The 5,516-nt window shown below is 44.1% G+C and overlaps 1 non-coding gene across 1 annotated transcript; it reads right to left on the bottom strand.

Moving 5' to 3' along the window:
* Window positions 1-4,188: 4,188 nt before the first annotated feature.
* On the bottom strand, window positions 4,189-4,262 carry Trnar-gcg (transfer RNA arginine (anticodon GCG)). Its single transcript has one exon. It is a non-coding gene; the product is annotated as a tRNA-Arg (tRNA).
* Window positions 4,263-5,516: the final 1,254 nt, after the last annotated feature.

Below are 5,516 nucleotides of genomic sequence, written 5' to 3'. Positions count from 1 at the left end.
GTAACAGCATGACTGTCTTCCAAAGTTACTGTCACAGTATGTCCCATTTTAAGGTGAAAAAAACAAGGTACCATCTTCTTACCAGCACTGTGAATTCGTTAAGCTTTTGCAGGCTTAAATTTACTTCGAAAGGCCCATAGAGACGACTGACTTTTCTTTTCAGGGTCATAAAAATTAATCTAAGATTCATTACTAGTATCAATATTCAAAATTAAATTTCAAGTGGCAACTTGGAATTTTTTCAGATTTGTTCTGCACCAACCATTGGATTGTTCTTTTTGATCACAAGTTGTTTTATGTGGAATCCACAGACAACAACATTTTCTCCCATCTAGCTGTTGGTGTAAATTGTTTTGGATTTTACCCATACCAACGTATGGTGCTGCCAAAATAAATTCATAAGATGTCCGTCGACCTTCCTCAAGCGCTGCTAGAACAGCAGCAATATTTTCACCAGTAACAGCAGTTCTTGGGTGTTCTTCACAAAATTCACAACAAAGAAAAAAACGATCTCTTTTGAATTCGCTGTACAAATCATAAATTGTTGCTTTAGATGGGGCATCTTCGACAAAAGCATTTATAAGCCGATCTTTACCTAGTTTGGGCTTTAATGACGCTTATAAAATCGTAAAAAGTCATACTCACGAAATGTTCTGCAGTCAAATTCATTTTTCACTGTCTTCAAAAAATTATAATTAACAAACTATTTGAACAAACAGAACAACTACATGGCAATCAGTTCCTAAAACATTAGAAACTAGTTGTCAAATATTAACAAATTTCATTGTTTTAGAACTATGACATTCAAACGTTTTCCAGATTTTCTGTCACATAATAATTTTCATAATAACTGAAAAACACAATCGCAACAAGTGCTGCACGAACCTGGGCAAAATAGACAACGCCAAAGCACCTGCACAAAATAAATTTTCCTATGTTGAGGGTTTTAAATATTCAAAAATGAATAAGAAGAATTCTTTTCCTTGCTTACTGTTGGAACGTTGTTTCTATTTTGAACTGCAATTTCCTTAACCTTTAATATAAAGGGAGTGGAAGGACTTGACCCATACAGTGACTATTTCATTTCAACACATTTATTTGCATCATAGATAAATCATTAGGAGAATTACAATCATAAATCAGATAATAAATTCTTTAAGAATCGCCATTCAGGCAAACTTTACAAGCTGCTTGTTATATAAAACCACAAATGAATTAATCTCTTTAAAAACATTTAACAACCCGCCACTCACACCAATTTTACAAACTGCTTGCTAAATGAAACCACAAGTGAATTAATCTCTTTGTAAACATTTAAAAAAACGCCACTCGGGCCAAGTAACTCATTTAAAATAAACTTTACATCAAATAACCAGGAAATCAATTATTATTTCCACATAGATCCCTCAAAATTCTTAAGACAAATATTTAAAACATTTAAACCGGGCAACTGCAGCTTGTACAATAACTGAGGCCCGAGATTGTGAGGCCGCGACTTGGCCACGAACGGTGGAGGCGACTGAGTACTTATCTTCCAATTAAGATGTGGACTCCGTTTGTACTTCCACCCCGTTCAGAACACCGAAATCGGAACCAAACAGCACACGCGGGCTCAGGCGAAGTCCACCGCCCGTACGCCCGCTAGTAATTTAAAAGGAGAGGCTCTGCACTTCGGTGGCCCACTGCTTCCGATCTCTGAAACATAAATCAGAAGCGACAAAAGAGAACCAAACAACCCTTCCTTCACCTTAATACCCAAACTTATACAGAAAACTACTTCGATAAAATTGACAATAATAAAACTGATTTCATTCCTTTAAGCAGAACCACGTACACGAATGATGTAAACGGAACTGGCTCATTAAAACCCAAGCATCACATGGAGCACCTTATGTGGGCCTGCAAGGTACCACACGGCAATCTTTAGATACGGAATGTAGATCGCTCGGTAAGCCTGCGCACACGTATCAATATTTTAGATACTTGCCAGCTGAAATAAGAAGAATACTATTAAGGAGAGGAGCACAGACTTAATAAGAGGCATGAAATATCACATCACAGTCATTGCAACGCTTTGCTGCCTCAAGAGCAATCATCATTATATTTCACTAATCGTTGGTAGGACTTGAATTACTTAACTTGATGCCAGCTGCTGGATCGATGTGGCGGAGACACCAGACGTTGCTTAGTCTGATAGTAACAGCGTGCCCCTTCACGGAAGCGAGCACATGCATAGCTTCACGAGTTTGCCAAGAAGCCACAGCGCCGGCCCGCTGTTACTGACCCCAGTACGATGAAGCGCTAACGGCCGCCCGTACTCAGGCACACCGTGCTCGCTGTCGTCTCTCCAACGTCTCGCTAATACGCGCACTTTCGCGTGCCGTGCCCAACGTTGTTGTCCCTTTTCACTCGGTACTGCCCGCTATCCTGAGCCGGCCCAGGCTCCAAAGACAAACTTCTGCCAGAGGGAATCGATAGTGCTTAACCGAGGATAGCCCTGGCACCAGTCGCGCCATGGCTCAACTGTAAACCGGTTAGTATTATTTAATAACTTGAAAGTAGTAATACACCACACACACGTGGCAGTGAAAAGTAACAGCCTCGAGCTTCAAAGGAGTAAAAGTAATAGATTCTTTGATTATATTTGGCCTTTATAGTGTCTGAATATTGTTTATCTACTCCAGTTCACAGCTGGAACGCTTCAGTTTCCTTTCTGACTGTGTCTTCAGGCTCTTAATTGCAGCTCTTAGCCTCTTAGTGCGTTATATTACATTGTTCTTTTTTTTGTTATAGACTAGAGCTTAGGTCTTTTCAGCCATAGGCACTCGTATTCTGTTGTGAGTCCATTTATTTGTTTTAATAGGGATAGGATTAACACCCCTTTGCAAGGGCAGAAGAGGAATTGTTAGTCCCGGCATTTTACTTATAGCCTAGGCTGGGACCGAAAACTGCGCAAGGCGCTATCTTGATGTCTTAACCACCTCTTCAATTCTGTTCAGGAGTCTGGTATCGAGCTGTTGCGAAAGCTTCCTCACTGCAAAATCGGGAGTGCCTCTATCTTCACCAACAACTCTATCCCAGACGCCGTGTCTTCTAGTCTTGCAGTGCCTTCCGCTAGTGCAATGACTTGTCCATCTCGGTGTCTCGGTTCCGCTTGCTCCGACTCCGCACAGTGAGACCAGTTCCCCACCACCACTTTCACTGGCAGGGGGTGCCGATGGTCACCCGGTTGAGGGGCCGCTGCCGGACCACTTCTGATCATCTCAAGCGATGATGTCACGCTATGCCCGCGTCTTCTTCATGTCCTCTTCTTCTTAGCGATTTCCTCCGACTTTGCTTGGTTTCTTATCTTCAACGAACTCGGAAGATTTTTCAGCCACGCCAGCTCGCAACACGTGATCTCCAACAGCGGAGCACGTTCGATTACCTTCAGTCTTCTTCGTATAGTTGCGGTTGTCATGACTATCGGTACACTTAACGCATTTAACTTTATTGTAGCAATATTTTGCTACATGCCCCTGGCTCTCGACATTTATAACATTGTGCTTTAATGTCAGACACAGCTGGGAGAGTTTCTGCCTTTACTTCGAAGCCAAACAACTCCGTCACCTTGAAGATGTCTTCTGTCTTCTGGAAACTAACCTCATCAGTAGTCGGATCTACTGCCAGAATGAATAACGGCGATTTCTTCTTAATAGTACGATTGTGAAATTTCACGGTGGTATCCCATCCACGGTTCAACAGCGCCTGTCGCGCTATTTTCACGTCGAACATCCACATTAGCCCACATAGCAGAGCCATAACTTGTGGCATCTTCTTCTGATGGAATGTCCTCATTGGATCTTCAATAACATAGTCCTTGAAACTTCCTGGCAGATTAAAACTGTGTGCCCGACCGAGACTCGAACTCGGGACCCTTGCCTTACGCGGGCAAGTGCTCTACCAACTGAGCTACCGAAGCACGACTCACGGCCGGTACTCACAGCTTTACTTCTGCCAGTATCTCGTCTCCTACCTTCCAAACTTTACAGAAGCTCTCCTGCGAAACTTGCAGGACTAGCACTCCTGAAAGAAAGGATATAGCGGAGACATGGCTTAGCCACAGCCTGCGGGATGTTTCCAGAATGAGATTTTCACTCTGCAGCGGAGTGTGCGCTGATATGAAACTTCCTGGCAGATTAAAGCTGTGTGCCCGACCGAGACTCGAACTCGGGACCCTTGCCTTCGCGGGCAAGTGCTCTACCAACTGAGCTACCGAAGCACGACTCACGGCCGGTACTCACAGCTTTACTTCTGCCAGTATCTCGTCTCCTACCTTCCAAACTTTACAGAAGCTCTCCTGCGAAACTTGCAGGACTAGCACTCCTGAAAGAAAGGATATAGCGGAGACATGGCTTAGCCACAGCCTGCGGGATGTTTCCAGAATGAGATTTTCACTCTGCAGCGGAGTGTGCGCTGATATGAAACTTCCTGGCAGATTAAAACTGTGTGCCCGACCGAGACTCGAACTCGGGACCCTTGCCTTTCGCGGGCAAGTGCTCTACCAACTGAGCTACCGAAGCACGACTCACGGCCGGTACTCACAGCTTTACTTCTGCCAGTATCTCGTCTCCTACCTTCCAAACTTTACAGAAGCTCTCCTGCGAAACTTGCAGGACTAGCACTCCTGAAAGAAAGGATATAGCGGAGACATGGCTTAGCCACAGCCTGCGGGATGTTTCCAGAATGAGATTTTCACTCTGCAGCGGAGTGTGCGCTGATATGAAACTTCCTGGCAGATTAAAACTGTGTGCCCGACCGAGACTCGAACTCGGGACCCTTGCCTTTCGCGGGCAAGTGCTCTACCAACTGAGCTACCGAAGCACGACTCACGGCCGGTACTCACAGCTTTACTTCTGCCAGTATCTCGTCTCCTACCTTCCAAACTTTACAGAAGCTCTCCTGCGAAACTTGCAGGACTAGCACTCCTGAAAGAAAGGATATAGCGGAGACATGGAACATAGTCCTTCATAACCTTCCTCAATCTGTACTGGTCGTTCAAACAGAATATCCGCATCTCAACTGAGTTATTATCCATTGGTGTGATTTTTCATCTACAACGGAGATCTTCAGTCAGGTCTCCATGGGTCTCAATCCATTCATCCCCGGTATATCGGGCAAACATCAGATAGCCATCGTCCCAGTATCCCGAAAAGGAATTTCTTCTTCTTGGCTCTGTTGTTGTCTTGTCTGCGGCCGTACTTTACCCGAAGGTATGTCGACGTTTACATCGGTCAGAGATAAAAGTCATCCTCTGGTATCTTGCATGAGAAAAGAAATAAAAGGAAAATCTACTGCTAGTCATCAAGTCAATATCACCAATGTGAGTGGTGATGGATGATGTATTCAGATTACCCTGATCCCTGGTGACCTACATGGAAGGGAAGCTCCCCGTAAGACCATGCAAATGTAAAAGGAACAAGGTTGCCCAATAGATAACGTCTTATTAAATGTAATTTCCTAGGGGCTAGCCCCAT

This window comes from Schistocerca nitens, chromosome 4 (assembly GCF_023898315.1).
Source record: "Schistocerca nitens isolate TAMUIC-IGC-003100 chromosome 4, iqSchNite1.1, whole genome shotgun sequence".
In the NCBI taxonomy this organism is placed as follows: domain Eukaryota; kingdom Metazoa; phylum Arthropoda; class Insecta; order Orthoptera; family Acrididae; genus Schistocerca; species Schistocerca nitens.
The sequence above is the reverse complement of the archived record's forward strand: the minus strand, read 5'-3'. Positions and strand labels throughout refer to the sequence as shown.